We start from the raw sequence: 14,435 nt of genomic DNA, 5'->3' as shown, positions 1-14,435 counted from the left end.
TCATACTGGCATTGCTCTGTTCAGTGCAGTGCTGCATCTCTGCTGCTGCTGCTGCTGCCTCCTTAACGTGATGATGTATGTGCTCTTAAATGTCGACTGCTTTACTGCAGGGTTCAGTTCCTAACAGCTGAGGTATTTGCCAAATCTGCATAATTCAGGCATCACAAAGAGTGACTTACGGTAATTGCTCCTTTTAGCTCTACATCATATCTGGGCGGTTGGCTTGTCATTGGAATTTTTGCTGAAATGTAGTAATTACAGCACATTACTTAATATCCAACATCTCTTAGACCCTAGTGACAGTAGCAACTGTGCTGCGGTAGTGTTCTCACTCTACTCTCAGATCAGGTTAAACTTTTGTGTATTGTTACAAAGCTTTTACAACACATCTCTTGTGACTTGTTTGTGACTCTGCCTCATGGACCGAAATCCACAATAGGAATCTTGGGAAGAAATAAGTAGGACCATCATTGATTGAAAACATTTTTATGTCCGTCTTTAAGATTTTAGATATCCTGGTTTCAGTAATTGTTCTACAGCAGCTCATCATGGTAGACCATTTCTTGCAAACATTTTAATATTTATTATGCTAAGGGATTATTTGGTGGTATATTAGACACAACATATTTCTTAGGTGTGCAAACTCTAATATGTGCCACAAATTGCTCTGTTAGCTTGCATAAAAAGCATAGTATAGGGTTAAGAGCTATTTCACAGTGTATGCATTTTTCATTTGGGAGTCTGGCATTCCAGATAGAGATATGAATTGTGATTTTAAAAGTAAAGTCTATGTCTCATCAGGGTGATGTAGCACAAATGTTTTTGTATCTTGACATTGTCACGTTGTTTCCAGAATGATATCTAGTCTAGTTACGTACACATGTATGTTTAAGCTGTGCAAAAATAGACCATCTACCAGTCTATGAACAGATGCTCTGGCCTGTAGTTTTACAGAACATTACTTAATAGTAAAAAGTCTAATTCAGTGCCTGCACCCACAGAGTGCAGTGCTTTGGGGCGCCTCAATTTTGGCCCTGCTTATTAATATTCCCTGCATTATGCTGTGCATTCTACCATCCACTTGAAAGCCAATTACTGTAGAAAAGTCCAACACTTTCTTCCTGCAATCTGCAGGCATGCCTGTCAGTATGAACTAGGAGTTTAAATTTGCTAATCTCTACACAGCACAACATTACCCAAATGTAAAGACTATGCACATTAATGCAGCCTGAAGAGTATTTGCATTATTTTCACTGAATATGGAAATTGAATCATCAGATGCAGATTAATACTACAATAAAGACAAAAAACACCGAACACTAGTACTGAATATTAGGGGGATGGGCATTTCAAGCAAAAATACTCAACGATTCAGAGATAGAAGTTACATGAATTATTCAATTGAATATTAAACACATATTCAAATATCCAAAAACCATTACCCATACATATTGAATAATTGTAAAATCTGATTCAATTAAATTCAGAACTTACTTACAAAATACCTGTATTGAGTTGTCTTGAAATCTGTATGCAGTCATCACTGTGGTCACAGGATTTCATCTCAGTGGTTCCTGTATTTTCTACCAAAGGCTAAGGTTAGTTCCGATGAGACTATTTATAACATGGACTCATTAGTTATGGTCAAGCCCTTGAACATCTTCCACAAACTGGTACAGAACTTAGAGACTATCAGTCAGACACAACTGCTGCTGTCTGCTTGTAAACCAATGTGCTTTGTAGCAAATGTCTTTTCTTTAAACACCTCAACAGCATACATTTTCTGTTACTCCGAGAAACATATATAAGATGCGTATCTATATAGCACCATAAATAGTCAAATGTCTGTTTCTCTCAGTACCCTTAGTGAGGTGACTCCTCAGTGAAGGATTTGTAGTTTGACTTTCTTGGCACTGTTTGTGAATGAAGACATATTAAAACTAAGTGAAGGTCTCATATGTTAAGTCGACACATCATCATCCATCACTCTTAAGTGTTTCTTAGCACTCATTATCCCTCCTGACCGTGAATACAAAAGACCCCAGCCTAATTTGATTCATTTCAAAGTATCAGAGTGCATTAGCTAGCCTTGAGTCAAAGGTCTTAATTAAATCAATGGAACTGCACGGTAAACTATCTTCAAGGTTTCATGATGGACTAGCTATAAGAAGTTTCTCTCTGCTATGTCGGTTTAAGCGTGTGCTCATCTCTGGTGTTAAAGTTTGAGCCTGCAATACCTCAAACATTGTTGTGGTAGACCTGCTCTGCGTCTCGATATTCCCTGTCGGATAGGAAAACTGCGATAGGTGGATTCAAAACCTCAATAAGTCTGTCACTTGGGGCGTCATGTTGCATTTCCGTTCTGCAAGCATCCTTTAAATTGCATCTCGACTGTGACAATGTAAGGTTGACATTGCATTTCTCAGGAGTTTACGAATGAAATGATTTATGCCGTTTTAGCCGGATTGCATACCTTCATAGCTTTGTGTCAAATGGTTGCTATGGTCTCTGTGAATGGTTACTAGGGCAGAATATTGATTTAATCCTCAAGGGCTAGGGCCATATCCTTGACAGTTCACCTATTGTTATGATAATTAGGCATCCCTGGTTGACCAATGAGGGATAATCTTGTTTTGGTCTGAGGGGAGATGAAAGCGGTTTCAGATTTGGTGTGGTTAAATTTTAACCCCATTGAAATCTCCCTCTCCTCTGGTCAATCCTGAAACTCTTGTATAGCCAAAGCAAACTGCTCTGTAAAGCACTTTTCTGATTACCTTCACAAAACATGGACGGACATAATCAATGCTTTCATTGGAAACTGAATGAAGACTTAACTATGATTCAGAATGATTCACTATTTTCTTGTCAATAGCATTTCTTACGGTGGTTTCATAGGACAGATATTTGCTTCTGCTCGTTTGAATTGTTATACAAAGGTGAAAATGTTGACATTGCCAGAAGCTCCTTTTTAATTTCTGAATGCAATAAACGTGCAACCTGTGGAATTCCTGTATGCAGTCCAACATGTTTGCTGCGGAGGCTGTTGTAGCAGATTAGAGAATAATAACACACTGAAGGTGGTGTCCAGATTGGGAGACTTCCCCTGTGAGCACAGACACGCAGGCAAAGCAGCCATTCAGCAGTGGGATGGATCCTGACTACTAAAGAGGAAGAGAGAGAGAGAGAGAGAGAAAGAGAGAGAGAGAAATGGGGGAGTGGTGGGAGAGAGAGAGAGAGAGAGAGAGAGGGAGAGAGAGAGAGAGAGAGAGAGAGAGACAGACAGAGAGAGAGAGAGAGAGAGAGAGAGAGAGAGAGAGAGAGAGAGGATGCGAAAAAAGAGTGAAAGGCTCCACACGGCAGAATATAAATCTGTATGTTAACCGGACTTAAAGCTGGAGGTCTCCAAGCCGCTTTACTGGTTGTGCTGGTGGGGGGTGACCATAAAGCATCAAGAGGTGGTCTTCCCTATTAACTGAGGATCTGTGCACGGAAAGAAGTGGGACCCGTGGAAGCTGTGAACGCCGGTTGTCAAGCACAGTGGTGGGCTGGTCGGAGGTCCCTGACCCCCCCCCCTCTCTCTCATTTTCATTTCTGGAAGAAAAAAGAAGCGCCAAAGAGACAAGAGAGAAAAACGAAGGTGGCAGCGAGGGACCAGTGAGCCATTTCTCTCTTTATCACCTCCATTCACAAAACCATTGCATCCCATTATCACAGCGATGTAGAGGCATTCTCTCCGTTTAGAGGAGGAAGGGTCCCATTGACTGCTGAGGCTTAGCACCTCTCTCTTAAACGCTAGCCCTTTTCATTGCAGCCCCCCTCCCTCCTCCTCCTTCCTCTCATTTCTCGCCTCTATCCTTGCATCCGCTATTTCCTCTGTTCTTCTCTCTTTTCTTGTCCCTTGTATTCTTGTCCCTTTTCACACCACTCAGGAATCAGGAGGCATTGCATTTTGGTAGAAGTGGGTGTTTCTGGAGCTGTCATTGTGTTTGGTGCCGCCACAAAGGACAGCTGAGCAGGGAGTGAGAGAGACAGCTTTTGGAGATAATAAAATAGCAGTGTGAAAGGACAGGTGGGGACCTGGAACTGAAGGAACAGCTGACAACCACTGGAAGGTGGATTGTAATGAAAAGAAAACTGTTACAGAGACTGACAAGAATTTTAAGGTAGCTTTTCATTGAGAACATTACCACTTCTGGGGGGAATAAAGAAGCAGTGTGCCAAACCAACACTGCCGGTTGGATTCTTCTGTTGCTGTTGCTAAGCAAAGTCTTTAACCTGAAGTTCTTGGGGATACAGTATTGAGCACCACTCTACAGCCATGAAAGGAAGCTCAGAGGAAAGCATTGAAAGCATCAGGCCCTCTAACCTGCAGGCTTTTGCAAACATTTCCACCCTACATGGCATGAGTCATATATTCGCCTACGGGCACATGACATTCCGTCGGTTTCTTTGGACGCTTTCCTTCCTGGGTTCACTAGGCTTATTAATGCTGGTCTGCATGGACCGGGTGTCATATTACCTGGAATATCCTCACGTCACCAAGCTGGACGAGGTGGCAGCCACTAACCTCACCTTCCCATCCGTTACCTTCTGTAACCTCAATGAGTTCCGCTTCTCCAAAATCACCAGAAATGACCTCTATCATGTGGGGGAGCTGCTGGCCCTCCTCAATAATAACTACCAAATAGCCAACCCACACTTGGCAGAGCCCGAAGTGCTGGCTGCCCTAAAGGATAAGGCAAACTTCCAGAACTTCAAGCCCAAACTGTTCAACATGACTGACTTCTATAACCGCACAGGTCATGACATCAACGACATGCTTCTACAGTGCACATTTCGAGGAGAGGATTGCTACCCAGTGAACTTCACCACAGTGAGTATTCATGTGCACATGCTCTCTTAACTTCTATATGCTGGAACTCTGCACAGTATGATTGCTGCTCAGGCTGCTGCCAGAGCTGGCAGGCTGTTCTGTGTACATGAGCTTGATTTTTTAATGTTGCTGAAGCTATGTATATCTAATGCATCTTGTTCTTTGATAGTGTTGTGTTATGTTATGGTTGTTATCCTGACATGCTGTCAGATTAGAAAGCTGTTGTTTCTGGGCATTTCATTGAGGATTGTAGGTGAGGGATTTTACTTTGCTGAAACTTGTGGCAAGGTAAAGGTCCTAAAGTGAAATGATGCAGAGATTGCTGTTTTGTGCCAAACATTGACTTGCTTGGTGATCTCTGAAGACAGCTCATCTTCCAAGATGTAGGAAATATTTTCTTTGTGGTATAAAGAAACACTTTTTTTCATAACATGTTGAATGAAGGTTTAAAAAAATAAGGCTTTAGCTGACAAGAATTCGTCTTTAAAAACTGTCAGGTGTTTTGATAACATTGTTCAAATCAAAGTGATTATTGCTGCGAGATGAGTTTGGGGTCACTGTGCTGTCTGTTGTTATTATTTTCTAATTTTTGTTTATTTTGATCAGTTGATGTTTTCAGCAAAGCTGTTTTAAATTATCTGTTTCAGACAAGTCAGTTGACAATGTCTTGCTTTCTGTGTATGTCAAATGTCTGAACAAAACTGGTTCTTTTACAAATATTATTTGAGAAAAAAAGGAGCTACGTTATGGAAATACAACCAAGCAGTCACTTTCGTGCTTTGATTCATTCTACCCTCCATTTGTACCCAATCGAGCATGACTCTTCATTCACTGCACAGCATGAATGAAGTCCACTAAACTGAAGATGCTTTACTCTCTGCTTGTTGTGTTAAGTATAAATCTTAGTTCACTTAAAGGTGTTATACATGATTGGGGATGCATTCAAGTTTCATAATGGAGAGTTGTATTGAAAAGTAATCTGAAATTGACATAATGGCATAAACTGCACCCTGTTGAAGCATCATGCTGTGATGACGTACAGCAGAGACTCTGATCTTGGGGATGCTGGACAATATATAACCTAACACACCAAATTAAGACAGATGCATGAATGAGGAAATGTTTAGGTTTGGCTGTTTATCTTCTAGAGGAGAAGCACTTAAAGATGTAGTTTTGAAGTATTCTGTACTTTATTTTTTTACTGTAAAGAAATATCCCAGAAGAGGGGGCACCAGTCTGGCCTCGTGGTTGGGGGCTATAGTCCTTTTCGCAGCAGAGGCTGGTTGGGCTCTCGGCCATGACCCTTTGCTGCATGTCATCCTCCATTCTCTACCTCGTATTTTTCCTGTCTCTCTTCAGCCAATCTAATAAAGGCAAAAATGTCGCAACAAATAACAAAAAGAAAAGTCAGGTCCCCAAAGAGTAACATGATGCAGTTCCTGAGCCTTACTTTAAATAATTAAATTAGTGTTTCTATAAAGCATTATAAAACTATCAAGCAAGAAAGGCATTACATTACTGTCTTTCTGTTTTCATTTTATGTGGCTCATCTTAAAATGTATGTGCTTTATGAAATTGCTCCAAAGGTTTTTTTCCGCCATACAACCTGTGTTCACTTTGTGACATCCAGTGCAGGAGTAAGTATTTGGGTTCAATCAAGCCGTTTTATTACTGTAAGCCCTTTTTATCAGAGTGAAATACAGACCCAAAAAGCAGTAGACAAAGCTTTTCTTGGCTAACTCTGGATTGCCTGTTATTTTATTTAAACAACAGCACTGTGCATTGGCCAAGAAGGAAAACATAATAAAGATGCAGCCTAGGGATGGGCAGCACTGCAATATCACTCTTTTCTGTTTTACTTCCCACTCTTACTTTAAGACATTTTATTATTCTCGCTGTGTTTGTGTCCTATATCCTATCTCTGAAAGTGCTTGTCTGATGGAGTAACACTTATCTCTCAATTGAGTCTATCTACTCTCAGAAATACACTTTCTTATCTACATCATATCTTTAATCAACTCTGAAAGAAATCCCTGCAGAAGGCTGGTTTGAGTGACTGCCTCTAAAATCTTGATCAAAACTCATCTCTATGTTGGAGGAGATAAAACACTAATTAAATATTGCTTTTCAATTTTATTTATTTTTCAACTGTGTCACAAATATTGTAAACTGGGGATGACTTTATTTGCATGTTTGTTTCCAGGCGGCATTCAAGAGTGTCTTGGGAAACAAATCATGGGAATCTAATTGCTGTTGTGTTGCTTGATTGAAAATGGTTTGAGTTGTAGCTGAGCTGGTAAAAAAAAGGCGCAGCGTTTGATTAGTGTTGTGTTTACTTGTTTTTGCTCAGTGGTCCATCGAACCGTGAACTTTGACCTGCCTGTAATTATAGGTCTCAAATCTGAGAAGTCTTGCTGATACCCATCCATTATCGTAGCGTGCTATTCAGATGAAGTGGTTAAAGCAGCTTCACAGCAGGCTGCGCTATGTTCTCAGTGGGCAGAAATGTATTTGTCAGGACTTTGGATGAGTTCCAAAAAATCATACCCATGTAGATGTGTGTTTGGTGCTGTACCTGATGAGAATTTACGCAATGTACTGTGAACAGCCAGGCTTGCTCACTGATAGAGTGGGCAGGTTTATAATCTGCTTCAAGGGGAAAAAACAGCAGTGGCGCTGTCTCCTGGAAGCTAAGGGAAGCCAGGCTTCCCCTGTTTTTTTCCGACTATGGTTGTCATTTTAATAAAACTCTTTGTTTGACAGGATGGTTCTTCTGCTGTAGCTGCCATCTGTTGTCCTCCCTATTTCTCATTTTACAAAGAGTGAAGCAGCGGCTCTCTAAATGCTATGTGGTAGGTGTGTCTGGAAACTATGGTGGCTGTGGTAAATGTTCTTCTTTCGTGTCACTGTGTCCAAGGAATGGTATGGCCCACTGAAAGAGACCAGTTTGCCTAAACTAGCCTCTCCCATCCCCACTAGTCACTTGTGATCTTAAGTTAAGTAGTCACTCCCAACAAAACAGCTCAGAACACGGTCTATTTTTTAAAAAAGCATTACTGTTACCTGACATAATGACATAACAGAAAATAGTCCCTACACTACTGTTAACTACGTTAGCAAGTACAGATTTTGAGTTTCTCAGTAAAAAAAAACTATTTTACTAAACTACCAATACAGCAGTGATCCAAAATTAAACCCAATGGTTAGCAAACTCAAAAACTAGAGTGGGGAATGGAGAGGCAAGAAGGACGCAACTGGACTTTCAGTGAGTAAAGTTATTGGTGTATGGAGTGGCTAGCTGGCAGTGCTAAACTGCAGTACCAAGCACTCACAGTGCTGGTAAGTCATGTGTTTGATAGCCAAGAAATACCCTGCCGATACTTTATTATGTGAACCGAAAACTTTAAATCTCTTCTGATTGAGTTTGTCTTTTATCAATAATCAAATATGTATTGTGCATAAAGTGGTTGGTTACACATTGGGGTAAGGGGTTGCATAATTAACAAGATGATACAGAAGTTAATGAAAGAGAGATCGTGTCGCAGGCATGTCACATCTCCAAGTTTTACATCTATACAATACAATTGTGTGTAAAGTAGAAGCTAGAATTAGCACATCTGGTTTTGCCTCTTAAAGCTTTAACATACTCTTTATGTGCAAGCTCCTCTAAAAAGTACATGGTGGTCTTGTCTCGCTTGGATTGCTGAAAACACGCCACGCATCTCAAGGCTTGTTGAAATCTTCAGCAGAAAACACAGAATCCAGACATGTTTCTAAAACAGTAGGTTGTTTCTTTTCTACTTTTCTTACAGGTTTTCATGGGGGTTTCTTTTCCAAACACAAAATCACTATTCACTGCCAGTATGCTGATATTTATTTCAATTACCCACTTCCCCCACAGATGTGTTGAGAGGCAGATTTACAATGCAAAGGACCATCGGAGTGATGAGCTTTGACCTTGAATAAATGAAGGAAGAATTCCATTAAATCCGGGTTCTGATGCAGTTGGGAAACATAGCATTCAATATGTTTTGCATTGTAAAGATGGGTGGGCAAGGGGAGAATGAGAGCTTGTATTTCCAATCTCATTTAACAACTATAATTCCTTCAGATTGTTTAACAGGGCATATGCTACCAAAGCCATGCCTTTTTTTCTTTGATAATTCAGAACTGAAAAAAACAATCATTACCTTTTTAACTTTTAAAGACATCAAAGTTATCAAGCTCTTGCTCAGCTATTTGCCCTGACAGTTCTTAGGTCAGTGCAATCTGTTTCCATTTTAAAATCAGCATTTTCCAGGGCATCTGTTATCTCTTTAGAATATCATGGCCTTTTTCAAAAAGTACTTTCTGGATTCTGATGCTTTAAATTCTCCCACAGTGAGTTTAGTCTTCAGTATGATGAAACATTAAACACAATCTCTTTGGTGAGTTGATAAAATTACCCATCTGATGTCTAAAGTGACTCAGAGTTCAAATCTACTCCCAAAATCTCATAAATTCTACCATTCCATAATAATAATCTTGAGTCCTCGTCTCAGACTTTTCCTGTATTTGACAATCATAGCTGGATTAGTTCAAGCTTCTTTCTGACATTTTACTACCGTACAAAAATAATGCACTTAAATAGGTTAATTAAAATATCTGGGGAATTCTTTTGTTCTTTTAGCAGATTGAAGTTTCTGTGGTGGCTCTGTTCGATGTACCAAATTAACCTTATCAATATGTATTTATTGACTTTCCATGGATCTACCAAACCACGTGACTAACACTGTATGTAAATGGGACCTCGGTCGATGAAGGGCTGCAGCAACTGACCAAGAGGTTGATCATCATAATCTGATGGTGTGGATGTGGCGCTGCGTTCTTAAATCTTGACCGGTCATGACGAGACCCTACGGGCTACATTTCTGTCCATTTCTTACAGAGTGTGTTAAATCAGCATTCATCATCACATTTTGCTGAAGCTCAGTCTTTTAAGATGTGAGTTGTCTTTCATCTTATCATTCAGATGACAGCAGGTGCCAGGGGGATGAAGCATGGCTGCAGTAGAGACGGTTCTGAGACTGACACAATGTGACTTGTAGATTTACACATTTATTTATGTTTTTAGGATGGGTCCTTATAATATTGAGAAGCATATTTACCTTCAAGCCTGTTGATGCTAGAGCCAAATGATGTGCGTCTATATTCCTAATATTGCTGTGTTATCGCAGACAGCGATTGTCAGCTGTGGTATACATTGGCTGATTGGCGCAGTGCAACACACTTGAGCTAAAAACAGTCATAATATCATTGTTTGCAGAGCAGGTCCTTTTGTTGATAACACTCTGAGCCTGGCAGAGTAAATTATCACAGTTCAGCAGATGGTGATGCAGATTCTGTTCATAATAACAATAATGATTAGCTGTGGGAAACCCTGTGAAATATGCCTTTGTCCCAATGCTCTGATAACACAATGTAGAATTCTTAGAGGAAAAACATGTCAGATCATGATTATCAGCTTGTACATATTTCCCACAGAGGACATGTTGATCTGTCAAACACTGCTGTAACTAATGTCATTAATAGCGGATGAATTTCATTTGAGTGCACTGCCAGGACCCTGAAACCTTCTTGTGAAGGAGCCATCATTCAAGCAGCATAAATGAATTTGTCTTTGCTTTCACTTTCACTTGGTGGCAATAGTTCAAACCGAAAACACAATATTGTTACTGCCACATAAATTTGTTATAGAAACAGTTGCTTATTTTCACATCCAACAGGCACACAGCGATGTAAGCACACATTGGCAGTCATAGATACTCCTTCCTCTGGCACATAAAATTTTGGTCTTTACCCAGTCTTTCTACCACAGGACAAAACATTTTAAATAATTGCTTCCTAAAGCTGGGGTTGGTAGTCAGATTTAGATACACTTTTTTTTATACTGGTTAAAATTATCTTTATGTCCCGATGGCAATCAATGTGTTCTTAAAAAAAGAGTGGGAAAAAAAGCCGCTATCTACAGGCGGAGTAAACCTGGGAAAACACCAACCAATCCCTGCCATCAGGAGCCAAATTATGAAACCAATAAAATCCTGTCCTGCCGTTCGGCCTGCCTCCTGTGCGTACATTTCATGTCTGTTTGTGTTTTTAACTTTTTAACTTTTCACTATGATAATGTTTTGGTGTTATCTTACCTCTGAGTGACGTAGTGCAAAACCCAAACGATGTGCTGAGGACCGGTTTTGAATCAGTCATGATCATATGTTGGCAAAGCAGCGGTGCTCGTCCATGTGAGGGGGGGCGTAGTTTTGGAGGAGCTCCGAGGGGAAGGGGGAGGGGTTAGACGGAGTCCTTAGGACATGCTACATTCAAATTCATGCTTTAAGCCTTTACAAGGTCCATTGTTCACATGTTTGTTACTAACTAGCCTGCTGTTATTTGTCTGCTTTTAAGGAAGACACTAAGGTAGTATAAAGCCTCTTTATTGAAGCAACAGAGATTTTCCACAAATATCGTCCCCAAAGTAAGGTGTGTATTCTCTGTGGATTGTTCATAATTTGGATTGTCCCCTTAACTTTTAGATGTGGTCATTCAATCCATTGAAAATACAAGTCATTATGCTTCATGAAGTTCCTCTCCTTCTATGTTCACAACCAGAAAAGTCCATGTATTATTGTTTGGATATTTCCAGTCCCTGATATTGGCACTGGCTGCTTAAATCCAACACCTGTCGGGGTCTGATCGATGCACACGCTCAAACGTTTGTTTACAGATCTCTTTACCGTGTGTACATAGACAGACACATTGCACAGAGGCATGCCTGTAAGTCAGGAACATGGCAGCTGACACTGCTAAATAGAGCCTTATGTACATACAGAGATGTGCACAGTGACAGCATGTAACAACACTTCATCAAGCTACTCTTAATGAAAAGGAATTTCCTGCAGTAGAACAACAGATCCACAAACTCCCGCAGCAGCTACTGTATGAGCCCACTGTAGTCATTAGGTTTTGTTAAGTGGGTATGTGGGCTGACTTTATGGAACAAAGCTATCCTCAAAATCCAGCTGGTGGGAACAAGTAGTCTTTAAATTTGCATCATAAAACTGATCAGTTTAGGCGGAAAAGAAAAAGATAAATTTCTGTAGCTGCGCTTTTCTACCAGCTGCTTTATAGCAACAACTTATGTGTGACCAAAGTAAATGGAAGCAGCACTGGAGAGGGTCACGGAGGAAAAGAACCAGATGCTTCTCTGAATAATGTTTCATGACTTTCTATAGATTAAGAGTTGTGAGAGCTCCTAGCAGAGTGTAGCAGACATCTTTGATATAAACCCAGGAGACAAAGACATGGAACTACAAGAGAAATACATTCAACAAGTGTGATGCATTTTCACCTGGAAAAACGTTGACCATTTTATATTGTAATCAAATACCTCCTGGCACCTACTAGCAGTGATTTAAAGAGTTTAGATAACTATTTGACTCACTTAATGTTGCAAGATTCTTATATGTTGGCTCACCAGCTTATTTAGAGTTATTTCATTTGAGGGCTAATGTCAAGACTAAGTACTTGATTAAAGAGATACCCTGTGAAAATGTAGCTTAAAAAATATCCGTGGGCAAGTAGACCTATTCTGTCAGACACGCCTCGTTAGCGATGTTGTCAGCTTGCATAAACACATTAAACCTGTCAGCATTAACGGTGATAGTTGAGCAGCTTTTTTAAGCAACAGTTTGTACATGCACAACTTCATAGTTTAAAATGTAGCAAGGGTAAATTGGCTTCACTTTGAAGAGCGCTCTCAGAGGGAACAGAATGTGACTTTTTACAAATAGAGGGCACTTTGTCACATTTACTGTAGGACATGTTTTAGAGCAGAAATCACTGTAGTCATCGGTCTCTTAAAGCACAAGACCTTTAAGTTACTAAAGGGTGGATTTCTCCTGCTAATGTTTACAACCTTACCTGTGACAGCAGAGTCTATTATAGTAGGCCATGACAATGACACAAAGGGTGAACAAATTGAATGTGTGAGTAGTAGAAAAACAGTATGTCCTTTGTAGAAGATGAAGACCTGTTTTTCTCTGCCCCTGTCTCCTTTTTAAGTATCAAACGAGATCTAAAAGAAAGAGCTTTAACTGGAAATAAAAACATCATTACGTCATTCCATCAGGAGCTGTCACTTTTCAGTTCAGCAGCGTTCAGCTTGCTTTCATAATTAAATTGTGTAATGTACTTAAGGGAGGAATACAGTCTTTCGCCAACTCTGGCTTCACTCTGAAGTAACTGAAAACCCAATGAAATGTATCATTGTTTGTCCCACACAGCGTGACTGAAACCAATCATATAACATTATGGTGTTAACCGCTCATGGTAGACTTCTGATCTCTGACTCTGGAGCCTCAATCAGGCAGCGCTGCCTTGAGGGAAGAGTCTCATCTTAGGGGTTAACTTCCCTTTCTTTGTTGATGGCCTTCAGCTTCACAGAAGGGTTCAAAAGGTTAAAATCTAGAAGCAGCCGTGTGTTGCACATGTACAGAATGATGCAGACGGACGGTACACCCACTTTTCCAAGACTGCACTCTCAATAGAGTGGGGCAATTAAGGAAAGCACCAAATTACTGATTTAACAACAAAGTATGGACAAATTTGAGACCAAGATAGTTGTTATTTTTCCTATTTGTTTAGTCATCATTTCTAAATATCTTGTGATCTCATCTTGACCTCATAGCTTATTGGCTAGAAGCTGGAAGTTTTGTGTGGCATGCTGCCCTCTCTTATCCAATTAGATAACTTAAAAGGGAAATAAAGAAAATTACATCATTTAAAGAGTAATTATTGACTGACAGGTAGCTTCAGAGTTAGATTAATATCCAAACATCAGCAGTAACATATTTACAGTATGGCAGACTTGTTTATCTGGCTCTGCTTTCCCTGTCCTCCTTCTAACATTTATCTACTGCTTTTTCTCTGTTTTCTCTCTCCTCTCTTCGCTCACTAGAGAGGGAGGGGGGAGGTAGAGTGTACAGCCTGACAAGCTTCTCACTCGGACCCCAGCTTCCCTGTCATTCTTTCTAACATCTCTTTACGTACTCTTCTCTCTTTGCTCTCTATCTCTTCTCTCCAGTTTTCCTTTATGACAGTGGGGGAGAAGGGGAGAGTAGAGTATACAGGTTAACCCAGTGGGAGTGAGCTCTTGCCCATACAGGTTTTCTCACCATGTCTCTACCTTCCCTGGCCTCTTTCTAACATCTCTTCACATACTTTTCTCTCTCTTTTTTTTCTTTTTCTGCCTCTATTTTAGTGTGAGGGCATTGTGGGAGGTGAGAACCAGCATGGAAGGGGGTGGTTTCGTGACGGTGGTTTTGTAGGCCTAACTTAACGAAACACTGGCGAAGGGAGGTGCCCATTTGGTAACCCCAGTGACGTACTGGCTCCCATCATTCCCCACCTGTCTTCATGCTCAGGTGTTGGGGGATATTAGGACAAGTAACTTGCTCTTGTTGGAAAAATGTGTGTGGCATGCTGCCTTTAATTACCTGAAAAGATCATAATTTAGTAATTGTAAAGT

The sequence above is a fragment of the Notolabrus celidotus genome, chromosome 15 (genome assembly GCF_009762535.1).
Source record: "Notolabrus celidotus isolate fNotCel1 chromosome 15, fNotCel1.pri, whole genome shotgun sequence".
NCBI classification, from domain to species: Eukaryota; Metazoa; Chordata; class Actinopteri; order Labriformes; family Labridae; genus Notolabrus; species Notolabrus celidotus.
The sequence above is the reverse complement of the archived record's forward strand: the minus strand, read 5'-3'. Positions refer to the sequence as shown.